The sequence below is a fragment of the Anopheles merus genome, chromosome 2R (assembly GCF_017562075.2).
Source record: "Anopheles merus strain MAF chromosome 2R, AmerM5.1, whole genome shotgun sequence".
In the NCBI taxonomy this organism is placed as follows: Eukaryota; Metazoa; Arthropoda; class Insecta; order Diptera; family Culicidae; genus Anopheles; species Anopheles merus.
In genome coordinates this window covers 62,113,277-62,126,721 of record NC_054082.1, presented here as the reverse complement: position 1 = coordinate 62,126,721, position 13,445 = coordinate 62,113,277, and the positions used below count along the sequence as shown (strand labels likewise).

At 39.7% G+C, this 13,445-nt stretch overlaps 1 protein-coding gene and 1 pseudogene across 1 annotated transcript in view; one reads left to right on the top strand and one right to left on the bottom strand.

The window, feature by feature from the left end:
• Positions 1–13,445, bottom strand: part of LOC121603610 (muscarinic acetylcholine receptor gar-2) — a 274,048-nt gene that overhangs the window by 108,760 nt on the left and 151,843 nt on the right. The window lies entirely within an intron of this gene.
• On the top strand, positions 3,493–5,125 carry LOC121600866 (annotated as a pseudogene).

The window sequence follows — 13,445 nt, the reverse complement described above, 5'->3', positions numbered from 1 at the left end:
ATTATGACGCCATTTTCCGTCGAATGGTGTTTCTAAAACGATCGGTAGCGTACGAACTAAAGTACTTGGATTGGTTAAAAAGTAAGGCTAAATCCCTGTCATTTTCGACAGCAATCGATAAAGCTACCCTTGACCTAGCTGAGCGCCACTTAATAAAAAAGGCTCAATGGGAAAGCTTTCAAACGGAGATGATACAACTCTCATTGAAGAACCCCGATTAATGGCAGCAGTAAAGTTAGGTGCCTGTGCCCTATGTTGGACCAAGATGGGATTGTAATGGGTTAGGCGATAGCTACGGTCGCCATATGATGAGCGTACAACTGTACCTCAAGTAACCGTCGCGATAGGTCAGTTTTTACTGACATGAGCCGAAGTGGAATAAGACTTTGTTCGAAGCGGACTTTTCAACACTTGATCGTCCAGGCGATCATAGAAACCTTTAGGAGGTTTCCCTTACTGGAAACGTTGGAGTTTAGAAGCCTTACCTTGGGTAGGGGGACATAACTAAACTCTTGAAATAAGTTGGAAGGCGAAGTATTAGGAAGCGTAACGTCCTATCTTGGCAGTCCGAACGAATCTGACTTACACGGTCGGAATTGGTTTTATTTATACTCAATAAGTTTCGTACATTTGGTTTTGGAATGTGTTTTTGTCCTAATTAAAGGTTATTGATATGAGGTGCAATTTATACATTATATTGGAGTGAGGTGTCTATGTTTGTACGAAGGTTCTGGAAAGTATAAACTGCTCTAGCTAAAGAACGGGTCCGTTCGTCGATCTTTGCCTACACTGCGCTTTTAGCAATAAGTTGCTATGCGTTCTCTGTTTGTTCCACTTTGCTGCAGTAACGCTTGAATTGCTTATTTTGCCCGTTTCGGTTGTTTTTGATAAGTGTGTCACGTCTGTTATTTGTTTGAATGGACGGCCTGAACTCTTTCCGGTTGCGGTGCTATGGTATGATCTGATTGCTGAATGTGTTATAATGAATGTGTAACAATGGTGTGGTTTGGCTTTCTAAAGTGTGTTACAATGTGTTTATAGCTGATAGTGTGTATTATAATAAGTTCTGTATAGCAGATATGCTACAGGATCATGCGTTCTAGAGGAAGACTTGAACACGTTAAATTTCTTCAATTTAACGCACGTAGCCCTATTGTCCTACCAAAAGCGCATCACATTACAAACCTTATCTTACAACATTACCATGAAAGGTACTATCACCAGAAGAGCGAATCAGTGATGGCTGCAGTTCGTCAAAAATTCTGGGTGATAGGTCTCAGAAGCAGTCTTAAGGACGTAATAACAAATGTCAATACTGCAGAAACGCACGAGCTAAACCAATCCCACCAATAATGGCATCACTGCCAACATGTAGAACAGCAGTGTTTAAAAAACCATTTACGCATTGTGGAGCAGATTACTTCGGCCCCCTATTCGTTACGATCGACAGACGGTCAGAAAAAGGTGGGGTGTTATATTTGCTTGTTTAACCACAAGAGCAGTCCATATAGAAATAGCCATTGATCTATCGGCAAGCACCTTTATTGTTTGCTTACAAAATATGCAATACAGAAGAGGATAGGTATCTTTCCTATACATCGATAATGGGACCAACTTTGTCGGAGCCGACAATGAGATGAAACAAATAAGATATCGATGTGCCTCAGAAGGCATAGAATGGATCTTTAACCCACCAGGCGCCCCTCATTTTGGAGGTGCGTGGGAGCAAATGGTTGGAGAAATCAAGAGTCTGCTTCCCATGGCTGCGAGTTATAAAGAACACGTTCTCAGATCAATACTAACTGCGATAGAGTTCCTAACAAATAATCGACCATTGACTTAACACAGAACAAGAAGATGACGAGCCACTAACTCCAGCTCATTTCTTGCTAGGTTGTTCCGGCGAGGCAGAGCCGAATATCTCAGATATCACCAAACAGAATTGGTACGGTCCGATTGGAAAAGGGCCCAGGCAATCACACAACAATATTGGCGACGGTGGATAGTTGAGTATCTCCCAAAGCTTTCTAAACGAGAAATGTGGACTCAACCGGCCAAACCATTACAAATAGGCGATATTGGCACGTTTCCCGATGAACAAAGGAAAGGAAAATGGTTTGAAGGCCGAATCTACGAGCTGGTAACTGGCGTAGACGGACAAACTCGTTCAGCACGAATCAAAGTAGTAAGTGTACCAATTGTGGCTATGTCACCAATTATGGCTATAACGAACAATATTTTGGCTCCAAAACAGTCAATTTGCGTTTTGAAACCACGGCAGTATTTTTTATTTCAAATATGATCATTTTAAAACATATGTGCTTCATTAGTTCCATGCTGGCCACTTCCGTTTCTTAATATCACCCTTTTAAAATGTGTAGCCAAGATGTTTGACATCTCTTACCATTTTGCTAAGGTGAATACCGTTGAGTAATAAGGAATATTTAGAATTAGAGACCAGTATTTCTTCGAAAAAACAACATCATTTTACAAAATATTAGTTATTTATTCACTTCACTTCAAATTTTTCTGACATTTCATCGAAAAAGGGCGTAATTTTCCATAGTCCACATTGGTACAACTAAACATCGGGGTACCAATTATCGCAGCTTGCTATGAATGCATTTTTCAATACTGTCAGTTTGATCACAAAGCTAGCTAACGAGTGTTGCAATTTCTTTGTTCGTGTCGGTTTTCCGTAAAATTTGTATAATTTGCTAAACAATCACCAGGTATGTAGAGTTTAGATTGAAAAGAAAACGTTTGTTCAATTTATGTGTTGTTTTTTTTTAGAATGGCTCCATCACGTAATTTGAAAACGTACACCAAAGATGCGATTAGCGACTGTATTTAGTCTATTAATGCCGGTAAAACATTGTATGCTGCCTGTAAGGAATTTGGTATCCCAATGTCCACCATCCGTTACAGAATAAGTGGTAATTGGAGCAATAAGTTTAAACCGGGTCCACAGTCTGTACTATCAGCAGATGAGGAACAAAACATTGCTGACTGGTTGAACGAAATGCAGGATCGTGGATTTCCAGTCACTCGAAGAGTTTTGCTCTTTAAGTTAAAAGAATTTCTAGAAGCTAATCCAGATCGAGTGACTCCTTTTCGTAACAACAAACAGGGTAAGAAGCGTATGAGTCAGTGTTTAATACCAATAATTCACAATATCTCCTCACTTCAGGTCGCAAATGGTTACGCGGCTTTAAGCGGCGCAACAACAGTTTTTCCTTCCGTATGCCCGAAGCTTTGTCTTGTGCTAGTAGCCGAGTTAGTGAGAAAGATATCCGCGGATGGTTTAATTTGATAGATGGTTGGCTAACTGAGAATGGAATGCGAGAAATATTGAATGATCCAGCAAGAATTTTTAACGCAGACGAAACCTCATTTTTCCTTCATCCAAAATCAAAAGAGGTTATTGCTCGTACTGGTTCCCGCAATGTTTACGAAGCAGAGCAAGCTGCTGCCAAACATAATGTAACAGTTATGTTTGCATTCGGAGCAAATGGCATTATTGTACATCCACATGTGATACTGCCAGGTAAACGTTTGCGGCACGAGGTAGTGCAAAGTTGTCCTTCCGAATGGGGTCTTGGTCAAAGCGAACGCGGTTGGATCGATTCTCCTAATTTTAAAGGATTTATTCATAAAATATTTCACCCTTTTGTCATCAAACAAGGGGTGAAATTTCCTATAATATTAGCCGGCATCGCGAATAAATGAACACATTTTAACAGGTCGTTTAAAGTTCATTTTGGTTTAACTGAGTTCATTTGTTGTTCATTCCTGTTAAAATAAACGATCGTCAAAACAGTTAACGACTGCTCGATATCTCATATAGGCAAACACGGGGAAAAAATTCGAGCAGTACAATTAAACGACTGTTAATTTGTATCGCATACGCTCTTGACAGTCGTTTGTTTAACGACGGCATAGGACCAGTCGTTAAAATTAACAAATTAACTCATTGCGTACGCGATGCCAAATTCTAGCAATTTTTAACGACTCTGGTTAATTTTTAACGACTGTTAATTTTAAACCATTTCTTTCGCGATGCCAGCTATTATTTGTTGATGGCCATGCATCGCACAATGCACTAGAAGTAGCCGATCTCTGCAAATCACTGGGCATAATATTGATATGCCTATATCCTAATACCACACATATTACTCAGCTCGCAGACGTGGCTATATTTAAGCCATTAAAAAACGAATGGAAGCGTGCAGTAGAAGCTTGGAGATTGAAAAATCAAGGTTGTGCTCTTAACATCTTGCACTTTGGGCCAGTTTTATGTGAGGCTATTGAAAAAGGAATTCAAAAAAAAGGCCATCGATTATCAATGGTTTTCGGGCATGCGGATTGCATCCATTTGATGCTAATGCGGTAGACTATTACAAGTGCATCGCCAAGACAGCAGCTGCTTTTAAAGTTGAACATTCTGAAGTTGATGACTGTTGCGAAGCTCTTCATACATCAATTATGGAGCCAAATAGCACAGCTAGACAGGAAGGTAGCGGTGAGGACAACATCAAAATAAGCATAGAACGTATAATTGAGGCATACGACCTGATTGGTGTTGATATGAGATCTAAAATCGAAGGAGACATGAACCTCTTGTCTCGTGAAGAACGTGTCATTCGATTTATTTACAGAGAATTTGTTCGTCCTCATGTTGTATTCGATCAACAAAGATCTCCATTGAATAGCTTTGAGACCAATTCTACGGACATCGATGTAAGCAAATGTGAAATTGTTCAGATTGAAGACAGTGAAATGTTGCCAAATATATTGCCTTTAAATGAATATCTTTTCGATGAACCACGAACTGGCAATATTATGTTAGAACAGCCTAAGGATTTCGAGCATGGTAAGTAAAAAAACTGACGTTTGCAAAAAAAATGCAAAACGAACTATAGAACATTTTCCCAACTGATATTAATTTTGTAATTACAGTGGAGATAGACATCTTGGACGGTCATAATACTACACTTAGCCTGCCCGAGGTATTAACTCAACCGCCAACGCCGCGTCGTAGTATTAAACATCGAAATTACAAAACAAATTTTCACCCGTACTAACGGCTGGAGAGCATACGGAGGCAATCCGAGAAGAACAGAAAAAAAACAGAAAAAAGAACAAAGAGAAAGAGGAACAACTAAAATTGTATCGATAGAAAATTACGAGATGTTTAAAGTCATAGCCATTCCTAACCTTGCCAATCATACGATTTTAGACATACACGCAAATGCAATAGCTGAACGAATCGCTTAAACTGAACGAATCGCACTACATATCTTCTGAGAAAATAATACAACTAGAGCCAGGCTGTATAGCATCAGCATTACTACACACAGAAAGTGGTACCAGATGCAGCTCAAAGGAAATAGGGTCAGAAGTCACTGAATTTATACAACTTACAAATCCAAACAGTATTCTGTTCTTCTCTATCAACCCTGATAAGATAATACTAAAATGTAATAAACACTCACTACCCCAAGCTGCTCAATCGGAATCATAACCTTGTCACTAGACTGCAGCATTTTGACGAACAAGTTCGAAATACAACCGACGATGCTAATAAAATCTGAGCAAGTTAGAGCATATTTCAAACCTATGTTAAATTTAAGCATATCAAAAGAAGATAAGTCGAACGAAGTATAATCGGTAACCAGTAACTATGTACTTTTCTTGATAACCATACTAAGTGTTTCTATTACGGTCATCTTGGTTTCCGCGATGTTAATCAAGAAATATCTAAAACAAAATATTGGTCCTCCGCCATGCAGGCCACCCACTTTAAACCTAGAATTGTAACTCCCCTACGAGGAATTACGGGGAGGGATGTCGCTGACGACAATTTAGGCTTAAAAACTTAGCGTTGCTTGGTCAATAAATGCTGACTAGCTACGTTATGCAACGCGCCAGCGATGCGCGCTGTTTTAAGGATTAAATGGAAAAATACGCTAAGAAGAATAGACTAAGAAGAATATGCTGATCGACGACGGTCAGCAATTTTAGAGTATAAAATCAATTGAATAAATTAATGAAGCTTATTTGCCAAGAGCCAGTTGGTGCGTTTATTATTGTGCTTAAGTCGGCGTGTACTGTGCCTGTCTTAAGCTGCTGCTCTCCGAAAGACACTTTCGTGTGCGCAACACTTATCGATAAACTCAAGAACCGGGTCGTTTCCAAAAAAATGCATGTTTATTTAGGCCAGCGATCTTGAGAACGATAAGTTACAATACTTTGAATTTCTTCTCAAAAATAGGCGTTGCAAATGAAACATTTCATTACAATTTAAAATCGCCTCAAACCTACCCGTTGCTACCGCAATATAATGGATGCACGATTAAATCTACTTTTAATGAGAAAATGTCATCACAATGTATCAAAATTGTTTGACATTCTATTATTGAAGATCTATTTTAATTGAAAAAGTAAACATTGAAATTTTGATTGGAATAATTAAAAAACATAACCTTTTTTTATTCTTTACAAAGTCATCGCGGGCCGCATTGAAGGCTGTCGAGGGCCGCAGGCGGCTGCAGGCCGTAGTTTGGAGACTCCTGCTCTAAAGGATCTAAATAGACTACAACTAAGACTCCGGACACATGATGGCGCCAAAATATAGGCAATTTGTTTTACACTTGAACTAGGTAACTCTCCACGGAACGAATGTTTGATGGCGAATCTTTCCCCATCCACTGTCAAAAATAGATTCGCTAACAGTTTTACAGGTGTTTAGCAAATTAACACTTGTTTTTACTGTTTAGAAATCACTAAGAATCTTTAAACCATGCGCAGGCATCCTAAAATTAAGTTTAAATGACAAACTATATACAGTTTTCTTTGCACCTGAATACAAGCAAAGATTCTCCTACAAACAAAAGGCGGATATTTTTAACATGGTGTGCATAAAAACCTAGAGTTAAGCGGAGAAAGGGTGTGAAACACAAGGATGCGAGAGCGCGTTTTGGTTTCTACACAGTTTTGACACTTACACTGTGTATTACAAATACAATTACAAATGTGTAAATGTGTGCATTTACTTTCCACCAGCGCGCTCAGATTGATCTGCTCGCAGCGGTATGCTGATATCGGTGTCTCGTTTGCACTACTGCACCGAAAGTTCCTCTGAGTACTCTCGTTATTGCTATCACACGAAATCGTTAGTACAGCTCAAGGATCCGTAGCGAGCAGCCGCACGTGTAGTGATGGGTCAAGTAGCACTTTTTACTGTGTGGTGCGGTGCTACCACACACAATTAAGTGTGCGCTGTTTTGGTGGTACTACTTTTGTGCAACCGCACAATTTTGTGCAACCGCACGATTTTGTGCTATAGCACAATTTTGTGATATCGCACAGTTTTGTGCTATAGCCCAATTTTTGCGCGCCCTATTTTGTGCTATAGCACAATTTTGTACGCCTTAACCATACCGGATTGGCTAGGTAAATCCTGTAATGATATTATATAAGAATAAAACTTATAAGAGGGGTGGCCCCGTGGTACAGTCGTCAACTCAAACGACACAATAACATGCCGTCATGGGTTCAAGCTACAACCATCTCCCCTAGCAAGGACTGACTATCCGGCTGCGTGATAATGAATTAAGTCTCGAAAGCCTGTATAAGCCGGCAAGTCCGCGTAGAACATTACGCCAATAGAAGAAGAAAAAGAATAAAACTTACAATAACAGTAGTAACATGATCTTTAATGTCATCGATTTGATGGAGCTGATTTCATTTGGTTAAAGTGAATAATTTTTTGTATTTTATAATCAAATGAATAATATTTTAACAATTTTAAACAACAGAACAAAACAATAACGCGTTACAACAAAACTGTGCGTAGTATATACTGACATACTGTTTATGTGTAGCACATTGTTCGTACGTAGCCCAACAATTGGGCTCAATTAAAAAAAAAGCATCACAAAAACTGTCTGCAGAACAAACTGACGTAGCACGAGAAAATAGAACTGCACATTCAATGTAGTAACACACTTACTACAGCGCAAACCTGTGCACACACAAAATTGTGTTATAGCACAAAACTGTGCTCTACCACAAAATTGTGTTCTACCACTAAATTGTGCTCTATCACAAAATTGTGTTCTACCACAAAATTGTGATCTTCCGCAAATTGCTGCGCACAAAATTGCGTCATAGCACAAAATTGCGCACACAAAATTGTGCTATAGCACAAAACTGTGCGGTACCACAAAATCGTGCGGTTGCAGAATACTGTGCGGTACCACCCACAAATTGTGGTGTTGCACAAAATAGTGCGGTTATACATATTGTGCGGTTGCACAAAATTTGCGATGGCACAAAGTCGTACGGTTGCACAAAATCGTGCGGTTGCACAACATTGTGTGGTTGCACAAAATTGTACGGTTACACAAAGTGGGTACCACAATTTTGTTTAGTGTTCAAGTGTGCTCGCACATATTGATGTGCTATGCGTGCGTGGTAGCACTGTGCTACTTGACCCATCGCTATGTGCAACAGGATCTACGTAGACATTCGATCACTTCAACGTTTACACCGATGAAGCGATCTTTTTAAAAGTAAAGTATTGTATGTCAACGTACTGTTCACGTAAATGTGTGAAATCATGTGATATAAATGTGTAAAGTTTCAATGAAGTGATGAAAAAAGAAATACCTTAGCATGTATGTGGTTTGGTTTTGATTTAGATAACAAAAATACGCAGCGAGTGTGAGCGATCGCTGAACGAAAGAAACGCACACAGCGCAACACGAAAGAAACAAACACAAACACACGAAAGGATGCTCGCGCATGGTAGCGGGCATTGAGAGAGTGCAGCGTATAGGGCAAATGTACCAATAGTGGTGCAATTTGGAGTGTACCGTGTGTTTTTTTTTTGGATTTAAAGTGTCAGAAGGACAATTTCTGAATATTTTAAACACATAGCAATTGGAATATGTTTCATCTTCGCAATCACAACCATTTTTACCATGAAATACATCAAATTTACGAAAAAATACATATTTTTGTGATTGCTCTTCGTTGTACCTATAATGGTGCTATGGTTCCTATAGTTGTATTGTGTTCCTATAGTGGTGGTAAATAAGATGCATCAAAAACAGTGTATAATATCAATGAAACTTAGTTCGAAGCTGATTTCGTATGATAGCAAGATTACGCCATAATATTAGTTTCTTGGTAATACGATCGTAAAATGTATAAATTTGTATGAACTATTGCCTATACGATCAATCACAAACTGTTATACTCACACTGTGCGCATCACACTGACAACACACGTCCGCAATGTGACAACCTGCAAAAGTGTGCTTGTTGAGTCGATTTTTCACTCAGCCAAGTAAGCGAATTTTGGCCTCATTTCAACTCATTTATGTTGCTTATTTAAATGAAAATTACGAAATGTTAAACATATCGTCGAAAAAAATCTAAAATTACCTATTTTATTGATTTTAGAACTAGGACCACTATAGGAACATGCCTGTTTGGTGTACCTATAATGGCACCATCGTAAAACACACTTAAAAATACGTAAATATGGTAAAAAGCCAATGAATTTGAATAAAATAATATCATTTGATAACAATTATGTTAAAAAACTAATAATTGCGTTGTTATGTGGTCATTTAGAACGTTAACAGAAATATGAGTTTCGTTATGAAATCCTAAGGATTTTGGAAAAATGTTGATACCTTTGACAAAATAATGGATTTTTCGGTCACTAAGAAACGGAATGGCCCCATTTAACTTTTAAATCCTTTGTAAAAGGCCAAATAACATTTCACACTATCGTAGATAACTTAACTACTGTTAATTTATCGTACGAGACGCATTTTAGTGCAATACCACCACTATTGGCACTAGCACCACTATAGGTACTTTACCCTATTCATCGCCGCAATGTTTGTTAACGGCTTTTTTGAGTGCCACAGCAACTCACGGGCATTAACCACACGCGAGAAAAAGAACTGTTTAACATATTTTCCGTAGGAGGGAAATGAAGGCATGGGAAATTTCGCGGAAGACAACGATTTCTTCCGTCGCTTTGCCCAGCGGGTAGCATCTGTGTGTTTGACAGGTGGTCGAAGCAACCGGCGGTCGGAGTGAGTGTAAACAAACGGATTCAGCATTTCCTTAAAATCATTTTTTCAATAATTTTGTTGGAAATGAAGTAAATACAATTAGTGGTGAGAGAGTTGATAAGTGGCTTAAATTATTTGTGTAGTAAAATTTGCGCGTTCCCGACAGCTTGAGCTGTTGACAGAAAATCTCTCGAATGCACATTCCTGTTAGAGCAATACGGTACTTATTTTTACTTTACTTGTCGACTCGAACTTACTGACGGGTTACTCGAAGAGGAACGTCGCTAGCGAAACGACACCAAATGAACATAATAATCGTGCGAGTGAATCTTTTCGTATGTCGAACACAATATAATAGGCCTGATAGTCTTGCTTTTTTATGTCCGTGAGGGCTCCCGATTTCCGGTGAGAGAAAACCACAATCTACCCCCCCCCCCCCCCCCTTCCACTTACAGTTACCGCTAGAGACACAACAATGATTTTAAATAAATGCTGAATCCGTTTGTTTACACTTGCTCCAACCGCCGTTGTTTCGACCATCTATCAAACCTTCATCGATTCGAATGGCGAAACGATACCATTTTTTCTCCAGTTCGACTCGAGTGCTTCCGACGGAATCGAATGTCATTTGAGAAAATAATAGGCCTGATGATCAAACAAAAAAAAAAAAAACAATGTCGTATTACTATGATAACGAGCGAAATTATGCGAATTAAAGCGGTCTAGTATTTCATTGTATATGAAAGGTCGTGATTGACTTACGTTTAAACCTTATATTACCTACGATTATATTATTATTATAAGTATTAACACTTGCATCCATGGGAATTGTTCAAAATAATGTTACACATCCCAGTTGTGATTTATTTTCATACTCATATTCTTGTTCTTGAAAATTTGCTCAATTGCAATTTCACCCTCAGTGGCGGATCAAGTCTGTCCGAGGCCCTAGGCGTTATGGTAGACGGGCCCATAACCAAATTCTTCAAAAGGGGTGGTGTGAATAATATACGAATCATAGGGTGCGGAGAAATATATTTCTCCACAAGCAGTGGCGGATCAAGGGTATCGGGGGCCCTAGGCGGAAAGACGAGTTGAGGCCCACTGTAAATGTTGTTGGGGCGGGGGGCGGCACTAAACTAGCTGCTGGGAGATTAACAGTAAACATGAAATGCCGTCGGAAGGCCCCTCCGATCATCAGTCACAGGCTCTACATTTGATGACGGGGGGAGGGGTGGGGGGTGCAAATGATTCGCCTCGGGGCCCCAACGGCCATCCTTCCGGAGGCTCTTGTCGCTGGTACTCTGTCCATACGGCATACTATAGAAATCGGCGGGGGCCCCAGGCCTGCTTAGTCCGCCTACCGTTAGATCCGCCACTGTCCACAGCACTCACTTAAATAAAAAAACGTTTTTCGATCGGTTAACATCAGGAAGAGATCTCTTTTAATTCAATAATGCATCATTCAACATGTTTTGGTTTTTATAGAAATTTGTATGCACAAAGTTTTTTTTTATTGTAATGGTCGTATTTGTTCCACCGAACATATGAACCAATTTCTTTTCCATGCCACATTTTGATCAATGTCGGCAGGAGTTTCGAAAACCAAAGGAATAAATGAATTAGCGATTCTGTTTCAGGCCATATTACATATATCATTTAGCATGTTTTTTTTATGATAAAGAGTGGTTTATAATTCCTTTTCACTCTGTCATTTCATTTTAAAGAAAAAAAAAACATTTAAACGAAATTAACTGAATGCAATCAAACCACTCGTTATTTTGACGGGTTCCGAGAGATAATTATACAGCTGGAAATAGATGAACCGAGATCTTCGCGGTACCGCAAAAATCACGTATGACTTGGGCTGTCAATTCTGTTATAAAATCTGACAGATAGGCGAGATAATCGCGGTTCGTGTTATGAACCATCCGAAGTCTGGTGACGATTGAATGAGCTAAGATGATTTTTTTTATCAATTTGCGAATCAAATTATTTATTTCACATAGTTTATGCAAAATAAAATATAAAACTCGTTTCTCGACAAGTTTTATCCACAATCCACCAAAAAAGTAAAAGCAATCGGCTTGCGCTACTGCGAAAATCTCAGCTATACAGAAGTTGGGTATCTCCGCGAAACAGCAGGCGCGATTGGATGCGCAGAAGATTTGACAGCTCAATTGTTCTACAACTGTTATAAACAGGCGCGAATTTCGCGGGACCGCGACGATCTCGGTTCGTCTATTTCCAACCTACCACATATGCAGTGGCAGATCTAACGGTAGGCGAACTAGGCGGTCGCCTGGCGCCCCGCCGATTTAGGGGTCCTGTAGATCGCCATTCTATAGTTTGCCGGAGAAAGTACTAGCGATAAGGGTCCCCGAAGGATGGTCGTTGGGGCCCCGATGCTGACGAATCATTTGCACCCACCCCCCTATCCCCCCCCCCCTCTGTGACTGATGATCGAAGGGGCCCCCGACGGCATTTCAAGTTTACTATTTAATCTTCCAACAGCAAGTTTAGAGCCGCAACCCCTTCCCCTCCCCCCCCCCCCCCCCCCATCAACATTTACCATTTACAGGGGGCCTCAACTCGGCTTTCCGCCTAGGGCCCCCGATACCCTTAATCAGCCACTGTGTGATATTAGTTACGAAACATTAGAGCAATGGTCGGAAACATTAAGGCCAGCACATCGGGAGGGAAACGAAATCTACGCAGTATACTGATCGATGACTGCGTGGCTGTGGAAAATGGACATATGGTGTGCACTTTTGACAATGTCAATGGTTTCAAATACCGCCAAAAGAGCGAAAAGTATGATCCGGGGAACTTCATCCGGCACATACGAACGGCTCCCCCAGCGTTTGCTAAAAGAAGCTGCAGCTCCATCGAAGCGAAAAATTGCGAAAGTTCCAGTAATCATCGACCGAAAAAAGTTATTAGAAGGCATGGTCAAATTAATATGCATGCATAATGTACCCATGCTCAGCGTAGAATGGGAAGGTTTGAGGATAATCCTTCAACCTATATGTGATGCATTAAAAATACAGATGAATCGTCAGAACCTTGTCTGCCACGTAGGAGCTGCTGCAGGAAAAGTTCGGAGTGAAATATCCTCGGTAGTTAAAGGAAAAATACTTTATCTCAAGATCGACAGTGCAACCCGGCTCGTACGACACATATTAGGTGTGAACATACAATTTTATGACACAATGAAAAAGGATATTGTTATTTACACCATAGGTAATACGTCTTACAAAAATTACAAATTATTATCAATCGCAAAAATAATTTCAATTTGATTTATATTCTTTCAATCTTTGCACATGTTTCCAAAATGAAAATATC